Genomic DNA, 17,249 nt, shown 5'->3' with positions numbered 1-17,249 from the left:
TGATAGGTCCACCCCTGACCATCATGGAGGCTGGGACAATAGTATAAATGGAGATCTGCAGCCCACAACCTTCCCTTTTCCTTGTCTCATCTCTGTCCAATTGCATGAGGTGAACTTGTGTATAGACAAGTTCAATGGAACAAATGGAGATCTCAAAAAGTTCAATCTGTCACAGCTTCTCATGCTCCTGGCAAACAGCTGCCCCTTAGGTATCCCTTGGTCTAGAGGTGTGCACACCAGAAGCTTGGTCCACTCTTAGGAGGACAGACTCAAGAACTAGGCTTGGCCAGACCCTGAAAGCAGTCTACGAGCCATTTGGGCAGGGACTTATGGCCCAGATCACGGTGCAGAAGGAAAGTATGAGCTCTGGATGGGCACATCCCTACATGCCAGTGGACTCTTCTTCCTCTAGGGAGGAGTGTGGGCAAAGGAGAGCCAGAGTCCTGGACCTTCTAAAACTCAGGAACAGGGCTGAAGTGTTAAGCCCTTGGATTACCTTAGATAATGAGGTCTATATTCATTTGCTAGAACTGCTGTAACAAAGTACCACAAGCTGAATGGTTTAAAACAACAAAACTATTCTCTCATAGTTCTGGAGCCTAGATGTCCAACAAAATCAACATGTCAGGAGGATTGGTTCCATCTGAGGGCTCCAAGGAGAATCTGTACCTCTCTCTCCTAGCTTCTGGTGACAGCTGGCAATCCTTGGCATTCCTTACCTTGAAATGCATCACTCTAATCTCAGCCTGCATCTTTACATGACATTCTCCCCATGTTTCTGTGTCTTAATACGGCCACCTTCTTGTAAGGACACCAGTCACATTGGATTAGAGATCCACCCTACTCTAATACGACTTCATTCTTCTTCAACAACCCTGTCTCCAAATGAGTTCACAGGCTAGTACAGGGGGTGCGCACTTCAACATATTTTTTTGTGTGTGTGGGGGGTCACAATTCAATCTACATCAGGGTCTACCATGAAGTCATAGGCAGTAATAAAGGAGGTAACACTCATAGGTTCACAGAAACCATCTTTCAGCCGGGCCTCCTACAGCTCCTACTTTAGGACAAGGTGGATGTTTCCTCAGAATAGGTTGGTTCTCACTAACTTTTGCTAACAAGAACTTACTGATCATCAAATGTCATGGTGCCCCAGTCTCCTTGCATCTGCTTTTTTTTTTTTTTTTTTTTAGGTGAGGCAACCCTTGGTCGACCTCACAGACTGCAAGGACCTTGTTGGCTTACAATCCTTATTTTTATTTTTTATGCCTACAGCACCTGGTCTTCCTCGGGGGTCTCCCATCCAAGTACTAACCAGGCCCGACTCTGCTTAGCTTCTGAGATCAGATAGGATCGGGCTTGTTCAGAGTGGCATGGCCATAGACTCCCTGCATCTGCTTTGATCACTCCTGCTGCTTTCCAAACCAGCTGCCTTCACACTGTGCATCTTTTTCTCTATCGGGTGCCATTGGCTCACTCTGGCCCTTGTGGCCTGTATGGCTGCTCTTTCTCAATATTTTTCATTTTTTGCTTCTACTACTAGTTGCCCTGGCTCTCCACTCTAACCTCTAGTTCAAATTGCTGGACATGGTCTGGTCCAGAAAATCACTGTGGTTCCTGTTGGCATAGGCGTCTCACTGGTTTGCCTCACTAGGAACTGGCTAGTTTACCTTGTCTTCCCTTGGAATAGGAACCTAGTCCAAGGAGCTGTAACCAGGGTTGGGGTCCTATGGTACCAACCATGGCCAGTTAGCAGGGAGGAAGCAGCCCTAGGTGATTTATTAGCAAGTTGCTAAGGGGAGGACAATTGCTCGCTCCTTCTTCAAAGGCAAAGGTTTCCAATCTTGGAACTATTGACATTTTGGGCCAGGTGACTCTTTGCTGTGGGGGACTGACCTGAGCATTGTAGAGTGTTTAGCAGCATCCTCTACCTAGTAGATGCCAGCAGCACTCTCTTCCCCTTCCCACCAAGTTATGATCATCAGAATGTCTTTAGACATTGCCAAATGTCTCCCGAAGGAAAATTACCCCTGGTTGAGAACCACCATTCTAAGGGCATGAGATTAGGCTGTTCAGGAGGGTATAGTCAGGAATCAGGAGTGTGAATATAAAGGCTACTGATTATAGTATATCTGCCTCTGTCAGGGCTGACTCAGAGACTTAGAGGGTCAGCTCCTACTGTGAAAGGGGATTGGATGGAGCAGTGGCGGGCTCAGATGTGAATAGATGTGTTCAATCAGAGTGGGGAAACCAAAACAGATCCTTGTGTTCGTGTGTGTTTTGTAGCTGCACGAGGTTGAATGAGCATTGGTTTACTCTTTGCGTATACACGTCTGAGAATGTGCCATTCTTGGTGTTGATGTAGGTATCTGTGTGAGGGTGTGTATGTCTGTGTGTCTTCATGCAGGACTACATAGTACACACTGCTCCTCTTCTTATGTTATCAGAATAGATTAGTGTCATATAGAGCACACGTAATTGGTATTTTCAGAGTGCTACACAGGGTAAGAATTAGCTCTACTAAAGTTGAAATGAAAACAGAATTTGCTTCAGAATGGTTTCTCCTGTTGTGTAGACCTGCCTGCCTCTAGGAATATGTAACGTGTAATGGATGGATAATGCCCTTAATGGTCTCCAATGGCATCATGCCTTAGCACCGGAATCCAGGGCAGACCAAGCTCAGGGTCCAAGAAGCACAGCCAAGCTCATTCGGAGCTTTTCAATGTTTGCCTTCTTAGCCCTTTGACCAACTGGGTGTACAACAAACTGCTTAACCTTTCATTTCTTTAGTTTTGCTTTCTGTGAAACTGGATATGTAATATCCTTCTTAGATAACTCTTTTGAGAACAACTTACATTATCATAAAGACTTAAAAAATAGTCCTACATAAATGATTTGTGAAAATAAATTGTGCTTCTTCTTTTAGTTGGTATTATGTAAGCTCTTCCCTTAAAAAAATCAATTGATGTTTATTTATGTACTCTATTTGTCTCTCTTACTTGTTTAGCAGTCTGGGTACATAGGGTTAGGTCTGCATCTTTACTTGGTATAGCGGCCATTGTGGCCACTAGTGACTCCACAGTCATTTGTTTTCATTGATGTGTCTTGACAGTGGTGATTCTGGCCTGCCTAAGCGCCCAATGGGGTCTGTTAATTTTCAGTTTTTCAAGGTTATTGAAATGGGTTCTTGGACAGTTTCAAGGGAGAAGAGCTTGCCATTCTTGTCAGCCGAGAAGCAAAAAAAATATATGGAGTAAAGGCTCTGGCTCTTAAAACATAATAAGGGACAAGCCACAGACTTAGAAGACCCAGACCCATGAACACTCTCACCAGGTGGTTTTCCTGCTCTTTCAAAATATTCTCTTTTTTCCTTCAGCTTTATTGAGGTACAATTGGTAAATAAAATTGTATACATTTAAAGCATACAATATGATGATTTGATACATGTATACTTTGTGAAACAATTACCACAATGAATACATCCATCACTTTACATAGTTACCTTCTCTTTTGTAGTGAGAATGTTTAAGATCTATTCTCTTAGCAAAATTCAACTGTACAGTACAATATTATTAACTGTAGTCACCATGCTTTACATTATATCTCCAGAACCTATTCATCTTATGACTGAAGGCTTACATTCTTTGACCAGCATCTCCCCATCCCTTTTGGCCTCAGCCCCAGTCACTAGTAACCACCATTCTACTCTATGTTTCTAAGAGTTTGGATTTTTTTTCTCTTTTATTGTATTTGTCTTTTTCTGTGTGGCTTATTTCACTTAGCATAATGTCCTCTAGGTTCATCCATGTTGTTGCAAATGGTAAGATTTTCTTCTTTCTCCTGGCTTACTACTATTTCATTATATATGTCTCTATGTATGTATGTACGTATGTATGTGTTATCTATCTATCATCTCATTATCATCACATCGTCTTTGTCCATTCGTCTGTCAGTGGACAGTTAGGTCATTTCCCCATTCCCTATCTTGGCTATTGTGCATAATGCTGCAATGAACATGCAGACAGATATCTCTTCAAGATACTGAAATTGTTTCTTCTGGATATATACCCAGAAGTGGGATTGCTGGGTCATATAGTTCTAATTTTAAGTTTTTTGAGGAACCTCCATGCTGTTCTCTATAGTGACTGTACAAGTTTACACTTCCGCCACAGTACACAAGGGTCCCCTTTTATTCACATTCTTGTCAACACTTGTCCTCTTTTGTCTTTTTGATGACATATTCTAACAGGTGAGGGGCGATATGTCACTGTGGTTTTGATTTGCATCTCCCTCATGATAGTGATGTTGAACACCTTTTCTTGTACTTGTTGACCATTTGTATGTCTTCTTTGGAAAATGTCTACTTAGTTTCTTTTCCTATTTTTGAATAAGATATCCCCCGCTCCCCTATTGAGTTGCTCAAAGCCTATTTTGTTTGATATAAGTATAGCTATCCCTGCTGTCTTTTGGTTTCCATTTGTGTGGAATATCGTTTCCCATCCCTTCACTTTGTGAGTTTTTAAAGCTGAAGTGAGTCTCTTATAGGCAGCATGTAGTTAGGTCCTGTTTTTTAATCCATTCAGCCACTCTGTGTCTTCTGGTTGGAAAATTTAATACGTTTACATTTAAAGTAATTATCGATAGCTAAGGATTTACTAATGCCATCTTATCAAATGATTACTGGCTGTTTTGTAGTTCCTTTGTTCCTTCCTTCCTCTCTTGCTGTCTTTCTTTGAGAACCGATGATTTTCCATATGTTTTGATTTTCTTTACCTTGTGTGTATCTACTGTAGGTTTTTGCTTTGGGGTTAACTATGAAGCTTACACAAAATACTTTACAGCTTTAACAGTATACTTTAAGCTGGCAATAACCTAATTTGAATTGCATACAAAAATTTTACCTTTTCACCTCCCTCAATTTATGTTTTGATGTTATAATTTACATTTTTATATTGTGTATCCATTATTGCAGCTATAGTTATTTGAAATACTTTTGCTCTTTAACATCTATACCAGAAATGATTAACACACTGCCCTATTATAGTATTAGAGTATTCTGAATCTGATTATATACTTACCTTTATTTTATATTTTCACGTTACTGATTAGCATCCTTTCATTTAAGATTGATGTCCTTTAGTATTTCTTGTGAGGTAGGCCTAGTGGCAATAAACTCCCTTAGCTTTTGTTTGCCTGGGAAAGTACCTCTCCTTCATTGCTGAAGAATAGCTTTTTGGGTCAAGTAGTTTTTTTTTTTTTTTTTTTTTGGCAGTTTTTTTTTTCTTTCAGAACTTTGAATACATCATCCCATTCTTTCCTGACCTGCAAGGTTTCTGTTGAGAAGTTTACTGATAGCCTGATGAAGGTTCCCTTGTAGGTGAGGAATTTCTTTTTTCTCTTGCTACTTTAAAAATTCTTTCTCTGGTTTTAGACAGTTTTATTGTAATGTCTTGGAGAATCTCTCTTTAGGCTGAAACTTTTGGGGGACCTACAAGCTTCATGAATTTGGAATTCTAATCTCTCCCTAGATTTGGGAAGTTCTCAGCCATTTTTTTCATTAAATAAGCTTTCTTTCCCCTTCTTCCTCTCTTCTCCTTACATAATAATCTGTAAATTGTTTTCCTATAATTCATATAGGCTTTCTTTACTTTCATTCTTTTTTCTTTGTTCTCCTCTGACTGAATAATTTCAAATGACCTCTCTAAGAGATCACCAATTATTCTGCTTGATCAACCTGTTTTTGATGCTCTCTATTGCAGTTTCCATTTCATTCAATCTTGAATATTTCTTCTCCAGTGGTGTGCTAGAACTTCTCCACTGGATTCCTGGACTTCCACAAAGGCACTGTCATCCTCAGATGATTGTCAAAATTGGTATTCTTTGGGAGGAAGATGGTAGAAAACTCCTATTCCACCACATTGCTGATGTCAAGGTTAATATATTCTTTAAATCAACATTCAACCTGCCCACAGAGGACATGCTAAACAGTGCATGGGCTAATATAGAGGAGGAAAACTCTGTTGGAAGGTCAGCCTCTCCTCTGTGGTCCAGAGAATTTCATCTGTGACCTGACTCTTCATATACCTGGCTCAGCACAAGCAAAGCCCTACAATGAACAGGATCCACCCTCCTTGGAAAGCAGAGAACTTGTCCTTTAGGGTACTCTTTACCCTTCCTTCCCCACCCCCCCAAGCCAAATGGTGTTTCCAAATACACTTTACATAAAACTCTCCCCAGGGTTTGGGTAGATACAAATTTCTCCACCTTATTAACTCTCTAGCAATGCCTGGGGGCTCCTTAGAGGTGAGTAACATCTGGGCAGTTGCCCAGATGAATTACCGTTCGATCTGGCTCTGCAATCTAGGGCCATAGATAAAAGCATAGCAGAGGTGTGGAATGGGAGACGTTGAGTTATTAAGTACATTCCCCAAAAGGAAGAACTTTTAACCATTTAAAAAATATGTTGGAGGTCTGTGGATAGAACACAAGTATTTGGTTTTATTTTCTCCTGAAATCCCACTGAAACTATAGTAAAGGGATTTTATAAAGGCATATGGAGAGGATGGAGAGAATACAATAGCAACAGAAGCTTTGATGCTGGAAAGCTATCAGAGAGTGGGAAATGGCTTGGCGGACAGAAGAGAAATGAAGGTAAGCTGGCAGAGGAAAGCCAAGGGCCAACCTATTTTTCACAGCAGAACTATCAAAAGTCTCATGAACGACTGGCACAAGATATTTCTGGAAGTAGGGGTAAAGAAAGGACACCCAAATAAGGAGTTTTGGTTAAAGTCTGTTTAAGAAGTGAAGGATCCCTAGATCCCATCCCAACTCACTATAGCTGCCCCTTCCTCACCTGGCAAAGGAGGCTTTGTTCCCTGGAGGAAGTAAAAAGGTAGATCTCAGGACTTGGAGACATTAGGAAGAGTTGAGAATAAAAGTACTTGTCCAACTTCTCCATGGACGTGTGCACAGGTGGCTCAACTCACTCCCTAAGGCCAAGCCGTTATGAGCGTTGGAGAGCACTTCGTCTGAGATACGTGTATATATAACGAGCCCAGAGAGAAACCAACTAAGCACGGACGACACACACACAAATAGTTGCCAGAGCATCACACAAGTTTAATCATACCAGATCCTGATGGATTTCAGTCCTAGCAGACCACCCGGCTGTGCTGGCAGAGACAAGACCCGTATTAAACAGTGACCGGTCGATGCTGGCTCGGATGCTGTCGATCTGCGATGGTCGATTAGCGGAGGCCTCTTCTTCAAAGCAGAGCAGCCGGGAACCAAGAGACGGAGGAACATAGTCCCAGGAGGATAGGGAGCACGTTTTCTAAGTCTGCATTAGAGTCCCTCTCAATTTATACTCCATGATGATGTCTTCAGTGTCTTATCAGCCAGCTGCACGCTGTCTGTTTATCTTACTGAGTCAGGTGGCTAAAGCCTTTTTTTCTTGGGTTTGCATTATCTGGGTTACACACACAGACCACTGCAACAGTAGCAACAGGGAGAAATACAACTTTTAAATTCTTATATTCTTATATCACACACACACACACACAAGAAATCATATTATGTTTGCCACTCGGATTACTGTGACAGTCTATACTGTAAGCAGTCAACATGCGTATACTGGATGCTGAGACCTGTAACTTCCCTACATCCCCTTGGTGCCTGTAATGTAGACAGCTAGACCTTTACCCTCCCAAAAGGAGACTGATTAATCTGACTTGGCCCAGAGGGAAGATCCAAGACTGATGTCAGATTTTTCATTTCAGTGGCTCACTGACCACTTGCAGCTAATAATCTCACTACGTGTTCTGAATTTACAATTAGCTTTTATTCCACTCCCAACCCCACCCACAACTATTCTGCATCAAAAAATTTCCAACCTCACTAAAGTGGAGAGACGGATATAACAAACCTCCATAAGACCTGTTACATACCTACAACAATTATCGCTATTTCGCTAATTTTTTAAAATCTATATATCCACTTCTTTTGGTTTGTTTTGCTTGAATATTTTGAAGCAAATACCAGACACTAAGTCATTGCACTGGAGAGAAGAGAGGAGAGAGAGAGAGAGAGAATGAATATCTTTAATAGGAAAATAATTTTAAAGAGCCATAACTACAATACCATTATCATACCCTACCAAATTAACAATTCCTTCATATCATTTTATACTCAGTCTGTATTCAAATTTTCCAAATTGTCTCAAAAACTTATTTTTACGGTTGGTTAGAATCAAGACTCAAACAGTTAACACATTGCATTTAGTTGACTTGTCCCTTAAATCTCATACTCTATTATAGTTACCCCTTCCTCTTCTCCTCATTTCTCATTGCCGTTTTTTTTGTTGACGAGATCAAGTCATTTGCTTTGTAGAATTTTTCATATTATGAACTCGTTGGATTGCATCCTTGATGTGTCTGTTTAACATAAAGTATTTCTCTAAGTTCTGTGCATTCTATGAACTGATAGATACAGAGCAGGATTCTTAACCTTTTAGCAACTCCTTCTCAGGGTAATATTTTTAAACGCAGAAAATAAAATGCATCGGGTTACAAAGAAAACTGTATTGAACCATAATTCTCAAAATATTTTTTAAAATTTGTGATAAAATAATGTATCTTCTTTATTAACATTACATAATTAAGACCCATCAGCAGGTTCTAATAATTCTCATAACTGTGAAATAGGTATAAGCAAAAAACAATATTTTGAGGTATCCACAATTGTAATGGGATATGAAAGAATCCACAATGTCATTGTCAACAAAACTTCGGGAACTGCTTTTTTTGTAGTTTTTTTGTTTGTTTGTTTTTATTTGCCTACATTCATACTCAAAGACAACACTACATTTCAGGTAAAGGTTAGTGAAAATAAAGATGATAATTATGTTCTTATTCGAGCTCACAGAGTTTCTAAATAAGATCCATGGACCATTGCTTAAGAACTGCTAGAGTACAGGCTTGCTTAAATTCAGATTCAAATTTTTGGTGGTAAGAATTTGAGTAGCTGTGTGCTTCTTTCAGCATGTAATGAAAAAAGAGGCATGTAATGTCTGGCTGTCCCAGAAAATGGAGAAATGGAGAAGAAATACTCAACGAAATTATTCAAGATTATTTCCTAGAACAAAAGAGCTTAAGTTTCAATCCTGGACGAACTCATCCAATACACAGTGGAATGGATGAATGGGCCCACATCAAAGCACATCATTGTGTAATTTTGAAACACTGGGGAAAAAATAGAAGAATTTTCAGGCTTCCAGGAATTAAAAAATAAAGAAAGAAAGACAGAAAGAGGTCACATAAAATTGGTAGTTGGATGTTTTCAGAGTTCTCAACAGCAATTCTGAAAGCTAGTGGTCACTAGAGTAATAATAGCTTCAAAATCCTGAAGGAAAATTATTTCCAACCTAGAATTTTACACCCAGCCAAACTATATGGAGGGTTAAGGTTTTCAGGCAAGAACAACTTAAAATTTACCAGATGATGCACAAAACTGGGGGGGGGGGGAGACCCTAACAACAAGTAGCAGTGTTATTTAGAGACACGATCATAACCATCAATAGATCAGCTAACAGAGATGCAAATTACCTCTGGAGAAGAAGTCCGGTTGGAGAAGGGACTGCTTCTTTAACTGTGAGAATGTATAATTTTGATAAAAATATTAAAATAACAGAAAGAGAAGAAATAGTTTGAAAAAGAAAGACTTGACTGTTTTGAGGACTGTTTTGAATTGATGTGACTGTTTGGAGGACTGTGATGAAAGGTACAAAGGAAGAAGTATGACAAAAATATTCTGATATGCTTACGTGTGAACCTGACTTGGCCTTTTGCAGTTGGCCAAAAAGAAGAGGCATGCTAGAAGGGGTGGTGGCATGGGCCTTCCCTAGATACAGCAGTGGGTGATGTTGGGAAAAACATTGGAGAAAGGGTATATAAAGTCTCCTAAAAGCGCAAGGGCCAACGATGTGTGGGCTATAGCAAGTAGCTCCAACTCTTTGGAGATGAGCAGTGTTTCCCCAAATTTTTCTTTATGTTATTACATGAAGGGCTTTAAAACTCATGATGTCCATGTCACACTGGATACCAATTAAACCAGACTATTTGAGAATAGGAACCAGACGTATTTTTAAACGATCCTCAGGTGATTCCAATGTGCAGCCAAGTTTGGGAACCACTGGAGTCTAGCGTTTGTGAGAAAAGGCTAAGACTGGAAGGACAGGGTAAAATTGTCAAGAGTCTCAAATGCTCAGCTACCTAATCTGGTCTCCAATAGGCAATAGGATGCCATTGAAGGTTTTCAAATTGAAAGTCCTGCAGGGCGATATCGGTGAAGATTGATACCCAGAAGAAAGGGGAGGAGGTGAGACGCCAGAAACAAGGAAACCACTAGCTAGACTAATAATACCCCAGTTCTTGACTCAGAGTAAGCAGCGCAGAGCAGTATACTGGTTACGTGGATTGAGTGTGTTCATTGTCATCTCTGCTTCACTGGAAACTATTCCTCTCGCTAAAGCTCTGTGGTGTCCTCCTCCTGGCCACAGGGCCGGCCAGGCGCGGTGGTGCCCAGAAGGAAGCGAGAACCACCAGGAGGCAGTGAAGCCCATTGCTTTTCCCCCAGAGAGGGAGGCGGGCTTCGCTCCGGATTGGGCCAAATCCCCGTCCCAGAAACTTGAGGACCAAACAGGAGTGGTGTGTGAGACGGTGCGCGTCTCGTAGCACCGACGACCGACTGGGAAATGGCAGCCTGAGGTGGTTCTAATTGCCCAACTCAGCACACTGCCCTTCAAGGAGGTTCCTTGCTAGTTCCCGCCTGCGGTGAGAAGTTCACTGGACCGTAGGCGCCATGAACATGGCCGTGAGCGTCACGAAGTTGGGGGCCTCGCTGGCCTCGTCCCGCTCGAATCGCAGCGACCCGAGAATGGAAGATCACGCTCACCGTAAGTGGCCTGTATCCCAGCGAGGACTGAGACAAACAGGGAGTGGGCGCGCATGGGCAGGTGTGCGGTGCCCCGCGGGCCGTCGCCCAGGCTTCTTTGCATGAGCGGGACCGAGGGAAGGCGAAGGGGCGAGTCGGGGCCTTGAGCTGACCGAGTTCTCGGGTTTCCACGGCAATCGCGGCGGCCCCGCGGGCGAAAGCGGAATTCGCTACCGACGGAACGAGCCGGAGGGGGTGTGTGTGTGTGTGTGTGTGTGTGTGTGCACGCGCCTGTGCGCGCGCGCCATCAGTGCCTCGTGGGAACGGGCTGGAAGCACCTGTTTTTCCAAGGCGGCCGAGGGGCACCCCCTGGGAGCGCTCGCGCGCTTAAGGGAAGACGTCGCAACCTCTCGTTTGAACACAGGGACAAACACCCCCGCGCACCCAGCGGCGACGTGCACGTGACAACCGTCGGTCTCTCGCAACTACGTGGACACTTGGAATAGGTCTGCGGCCGCACACGGCCGCGCGCCGGGGTCCCCGCGCCCCCGCCCCTGCTCATCGCGGCCCGGGCGGCGCCGCCGGGAGCGGGGGGTCCCGCGTGGCCGCCGCCCCGCGCCGCCCCTGCCCAGGGCCTCGCCGGGGAGCGGCTTCCGAGGCGGCGGCGGCCCCGGCGCGGGCCCTCCGGCCCGGGCCATGTGGGACCCGCGGGCAACTAGGTGCGTAAGCGGCGCGGGAAGCGCGGGAGGCGCCTCCGGCCTTCCCGGCCCCGCGCCTCTTCCCAGCGGGGAGTGGCCGCGCGCCCGGGCTGGCGACACCCGCGGGCCCCGCGCGCATCCAGGTGCAGACCCGGGCCTGTCGCGCGGGGTCGGGCGCGCCCGGGGCGGCTCCGGCCTTTTTTAGGTCTGGGGAGACGGGGGCTCGCGCTGCGACAGGCCTCGTCCCTCCCCGGGCACCGAACCTCCCACCTCCTCGGGGCCACCCCGGGGCGGCCAGCACTTTCCGATGAGAAGAGCGGCGGATGCGCCCGCGGGCATGCTCTCGGGCTGGCAGGCGCCCCGGCGCAAGGCGGGATTTGCCGGGAACTTGGGGAGTCTGGCGGTTTCTCGGCAGCGAGAGGTTCAGGAATCCAGCCCCGGGCAGGCCTCTTCCTCAGCCCCCCGGATCGTGAGCGGGGCTTGCCCGAAAGGGGCTTCACGGCCCACGGTCCTCGGCCGAACGAGTCTAGCAGCGGGGGCGCAGTAGGGGCCCAAGGCCACGAAGCGGAATCCCCAGAAGCTCAGTCCTCTGCATCTGACCAAACGTGGGCTCAGAGCCCGGAGCCTGGGAGGCGCGCCCACGGGGAACCCTGGGCATGTTTGCAACCTCCCTGAAATAGCAATCACTTTTTCCGCGTGCGATTCGAATCAGATCCCTTCCCAGCTGGGGGTCGTTTCTGGAAGGCCGCAAGCTTTGGTGCTTCCTAGGGAAAATTTTTAGAAAGGTGTGCGATTTGAACAAAAAAAAAAAAAAAAAAAATTTAAACAGAGAAAGGGGGCTCCGAGGTCTCTAGTGCCCAGCCCGTTTGCTGATAGCCCAGTCAGTGCTTAGCCAGAAGATCAGGGAGCAAAGGGCCTTTCGCTCCCAGCACCCAGGTTCTTCCCCTCTGCCTCTTGTGCTGAGCCCCTCTTCCTGAGGCAAGGCAGTTCCATGGATGGTTTGGTGTTCTGTCGAACATTCTGTTTTGTACCTTATAGGAAGTACTACCTTGCAGGACAGTCAGAAGTTTTCCAGTCAGCTCTGGTTTGTAGAATTGCACAATGCGTGCTTGAGTTCTCAGTACCCTTTGCTGGCCCTTGTGTCCTCCACGGGGGATGAAGGCGGGGTGTGTGTGGCATTCACCCCGACAGTCAGATACCACTTCCTCAGGCATATGGGTTTCTCAGTCTTCTTTTGATTAAAAACCCACAAGAGACCACACCCACCAACATGCATATATAAGTATCAAACTGCAACAAGAACTTTACAGTATATTTATAGTATCCACAGGGCAAGGCGCAATGGTATTTTCTATCCTATTTTCTGTTCTTTTTTTTTTTTTTTTTTTTTTAGATCTAGTCATAATCTGTTAACTTGATTTTATGATCGACTAACCGGTTTAGGCGGCAACTGCAGGTTCTCTTTGGGGCACCCCCAGAGAGGCTTAGGAGAACATCAGTATTTCCCTGGGAGGTAACTTTGGAAGGGAGGAAGAGTTGGTGTTGGATGAAGGAAGCTGATATTTATACTTGAATAGGGAAATACATACCTGAGTAATGAGAATACCACAGGATATGGCTGAATGGGTCACACCAGTAGTGTCTGCAAAGGCAGACTGCAAGCATGCTTCTGGGTACTCCGATTCTATCTGTCTGCCCACACCCAACTGGCTGCCTGGCATGAGCCCAGTGGAGCCTTGTGTGAGTACTGGAGAGGTAGGAGAATAATGACTCCTTGCTCTTATGCATTTTTTTTTTTTTTGAAGAAGAAGAAGAAGGAAGGAGAGTGCAGCAAGACTGCCACAAACTGGATTCACAAATTTGAAAGGGGATTCTTTAAGTCTCCTCTCAGAATTTCACACCTGCCGTGTCAGGAATGGAGGCCATGAACATTTTATAGATGAAGAAACAGAGTCCCATCACTCGTTTGTCATTAGTGGTAGATCTGGGATTAAATACCCATTCTCTTGACTTTTGAGCCCCTGGATCTCAGGGATCAAAAAGAGACTTTGCATTTGCGGGATTCTTAAGCTTTTCTTTGCTGATTAGTTCTGTTTTCCTGTGGCTGCCCCCAAAGACCCATTGCTATATAGTATATGCTCTCTTATTATTTTAACTTTGCTTGTTAGGATGAAGGTTCTTTTAGCAGCCGAAGTAGAGCCTGCAGGCTCCATGTTTGACTGGGGGAGGTAAAGTAATGCTGAAGATGCATTTAGGAACTGAAGTGGAGGTTGGGTGTGTGCGTCTGTGGCCATCGTGGAAAATGTGGCATTGTTTGAATTGACCTTGAGGAATAAGCTCTCCTCTGCCTTTTCAGGTGGGGAATTGGAGCTGACAGGTCAGTGCCTTGCCTCTGGTTTTCTAGTCAGTGACACAACTGACTCATGGCTTTGAAGCAAATTTCCTTAGAGGTTCTTAAGGCCCAAAATTCCTTGCTATAAGAAATCTTTACAAGAACGTGGAATTTGGCGGAAATGGATAGTCTCCTTAGCAGGGATCACACTTTAAGTTACAGCAGAGGTTGATGGTGGGGACAGTGGCAATGGCAGGAAGAACATTCAGGTTTAACATTTAAAAAAAAATATCGAACCAGGTAAACACATCTCAAACCTCGAAATGTCTAAACCCAGAGCAGTGGCCTTCCTTTGGTTGGTGAGGTTGTCCATTTTGCTGACTAGACATTTTTTCTCGGTCTAAAATTTCTTAAGTAAGCATTGCCTTGTTTCCTTATTTTTGTGGAAAATCTGGATGTGTAAATGAGCCTTACCTATGATACCCTGACCCAGTTTACATGAATTGACTCCATCTTTGGCTTGAGTGTTGAACCTCAGCATCAGTGCCTGCCTACACTCATCATGGCAGATTTATCTGAGCTCCAGTGAGCCTGGTGAGCCTGTGGGAGTCCTGTGTGTCTGTTAGACCCAAGCCAAGTCTGGTTTTAACTATGTCTGTTTGAAGTTCCAGTGATATTTAGATTGAAATGTTTTTATTTTTTTTTAAGCACTGGGTCCTCCCGTCCATGGGAGCAGCACTTGGAAAGGAGGCTGGATTGCTATCCCTAGAAAATGACGATGACATTTTGGAGGTTTAGGGGTGGGAAAATTACCCCCTTTCCCCTACTAGGTTCTTCGGCCATTCTGGTAGTTAAATTGACATAAGACAGATTAACAGGAGAAAAACACATTTTATTTCATGCTTATGGGAGCCCTATAAAAATTTGAAAGTCAAAGAGGTGTCCAAAGCAAGAAACTCTTATATCTTTTAGACAAAGAAATAATAAATTGGTGAAAATTGTCGAGACAAAGAGTTTTGGATTTGAGTCAATTAATTGGTGAAGAAGTAACAAGATTTGTTTATACAGCCTTCTCAGCCCTAAATTCCTTGTCTATGGTGATAGGGATGCCTTCTACTGTCCTGGTACAGAGAGGGTACCTTTCACATGAGAGATTTATCTCCTGCTTTCAGGGAGGTGAAGAAGGGTCAGAGCATCCTTTTTTTGTACCAGCTTTTTCTCAAATACCTTTAATTCAAAATAATCATAATACCGAAGTGACATAATTTGGGGTGGCATATTCTGCTTCCCTTCAATGGAAATCAGTTCTTTTTGGAAGAAACTGCACAACACAGAGGATTTAGTGACTCACAGTGCTATAAGAGGCGATTTGATTCACTGCGACAAGAATACTTGGATCATAGCTTTGAAATGGGATGAGCTTCATGGCCACTGGGGCAATCTCCTTTGGTCACTCTGGGGCCAGCTCGCCCTCTGCCTGTCAGGGTTGACTCTCCCTGGAGACTCAAAAAGTGGTGACTTCCAGGGCTCACTGAAGTCTGAACTCATTGGCAAGGTACTGAGGGTCACCACACACTGCCCTTCTAAGCCTTTTTCTCTAATATGCCCTTTCCTCTCCCCTCAATGTCTTTCCTCTTCTTACCTCTTTTTGCTTTTTGTTTATCAAGGCAGTTCCACTCCCCACTTATCTGAGGGCCCTGTATTGGCCTATGGAGGATGTAAACGTATAAAACATGGGCACTGCCAACAGTGGTAGAACAGAGTTAATGCCAGGGAGACCCGTGAGAAAGGATCAGTGGAGAGGCAGACAAGCACTCTAAGAGAGATCCCTGATAATAATAGCAGTTGATCCCGGGCCAGGCTCTGTGGTAAGTATGTTCCACATATTATCTTATTTAATTCTCACAGAAATGTGAACAACCCCTATTTTATAGGTCTTCCTGCACCAGAATGTCAGCTTCATGAGGGGAGCAGTGTTTTGCTCAGTCTAGCTCCTTCGCATACCCCAAATATGCATGAGAGTGCCTGGCATACAGTCGGCACGCATTTAATATTTGTTGACTGACTGAGGAAATGGGGAGTCCAGTCACGTAGGCGATACTACCCCGTCTTTCAGTAAGGAAACTGAGGCCTAGGGTTAACTGAATTGGCTACCTGACTCCACGCCTGGAAGAGCTAAAGTGGGACTTGATCCCAGGCTTCTGGACTTTGTCTACTATCAGAGGGACACGTTTATATCCTTCTGCCCTCCTCCTGGCCCTAGCCCCTGTTACATTGCTGTGCAAAGGCATGTGAGGGGGTGGAGGCAGATGAATTTGGGGTCCCATGGCTACAACATTGTGGGCATGTAGTGTCAGAGAATGTTGGAAAGGTAAGTTGAAATGTGTGTGTAGGACTTAGAATGGGAATCTGAGCTTTTGGGGCTTTATTCTAAATGGGATTAGGAGCCATGGAAAGAGAGAGAGAGAGAGAGAGAGAGAGAGAGAGAGAGAGTGTTTTAACAGCTTTGAGTTTTATTTAGAAGGTTGAGAATGTTAATGAATATCTTTTTCAGCCTGGCCACTTTTTTGAAGGCCAAGTTCAAGGTCCTGTGAACTCAAGTTCTGTCAACACTGCTAAGGGGCTATGCCTCACATCCCTGTTGAGGGGAGATTGTTTTGTGTATACGGTGTTCACAGGCACACCACCTCCAGACCCTCCCCATGCCATAATGGATGGTGTATTAGCCTCTTTGCTGGCTTTGTGTTTCTCTTCAGAGGCAAGTAGATTACTCTGGTCTTGGGGGGGTGGTGGAATAGAGGCCATTAACCATCATTCAAAATATTACAGAGGGGCTCAGGGAGGGATCTGGAGGAGAGGATGACTGGGCTGCTATTATTTAACTCAGGGCTCTCTTAAAAGGAGAAGGCACCTTTGCTCAAGGGCTACCGCAGGGCTTTGTGCCCTCTTTGTGGCTGCTCCAATCTTTACAATCATCTATAGCTCCCAGGTGCTTTGTGGAAACCTGAATGAAGGGAATATGGCAGTTCTTGGGCGGCCTAGATTTGACTCAGGTACTGCGTAAAAATTTATGAGCAGCCCCTGCCAGCCAATGGTTAAGGTCCTCATTTGTCTTGAGGCAGTGAGTGAAATGCTAACTTTTCGGGCCATCTTTGGGTTTGCATTAGCAGAGATTGATTTTAACTTTAAAAGATACTCTTTCTGTTTCCCCCGGTGACCCTCCTCTGTTCACTTCGTCTCTCTAGGCTTATGAACACAGATTTTGGTATCAGATTTGGTTTTGCAACTTG

The 17,249-nt window shown here is 44.5% G+C and overlaps 1 long non-coding RNA gene and 1 pseudogene across 1 annotated transcript; both read right to left on the bottom strand.

Moving 5' to 3' along the window:
- Nucleotides 1-1,266: 1,266 nt before the first annotated feature.
- LOC118601966 lies at nucleotides 1,267-1,385 on the bottom strand (annotated as a pseudogene).
- Nucleotides 1,386-3,843: 2,458 nt separating this feature from the next.
- LOC107499641 lies at nucleotides 3,844-12,816 on the bottom strand. Its single transcript, XR_004950526.1, has 3 exons — nucleotides 12,676-12,816; nucleotides 12,315-12,391; nucleotides 3,844-7,489 (listed from the first exon to the last, which is right to left on the bottom strand). It is a non-coding gene; the product is annotated as an uncharacterized LOC107499641 (long non-coding RNA).
- Nucleotides 12,817-17,249: the final 4,433 nt, after the last annotated feature.

The sequence above is a fragment of the Rousettus aegyptiacus genome, unplaced genomic scaffold (assembly GCF_014176215.1).
Source record: "Rousettus aegyptiacus isolate mRouAeg1 unplaced genomic scaffold, mRouAeg1.p scaffold_m13_p_4, whole genome shotgun sequence".
NCBI lineage: Eukaryota > Metazoa > Chordata > Mammalia > Chiroptera > Pteropodidae > Rousettus > Rousettus aegyptiacus.
This window is presented reverse-complemented; position numbering and strand designations above follow the sequence as displayed.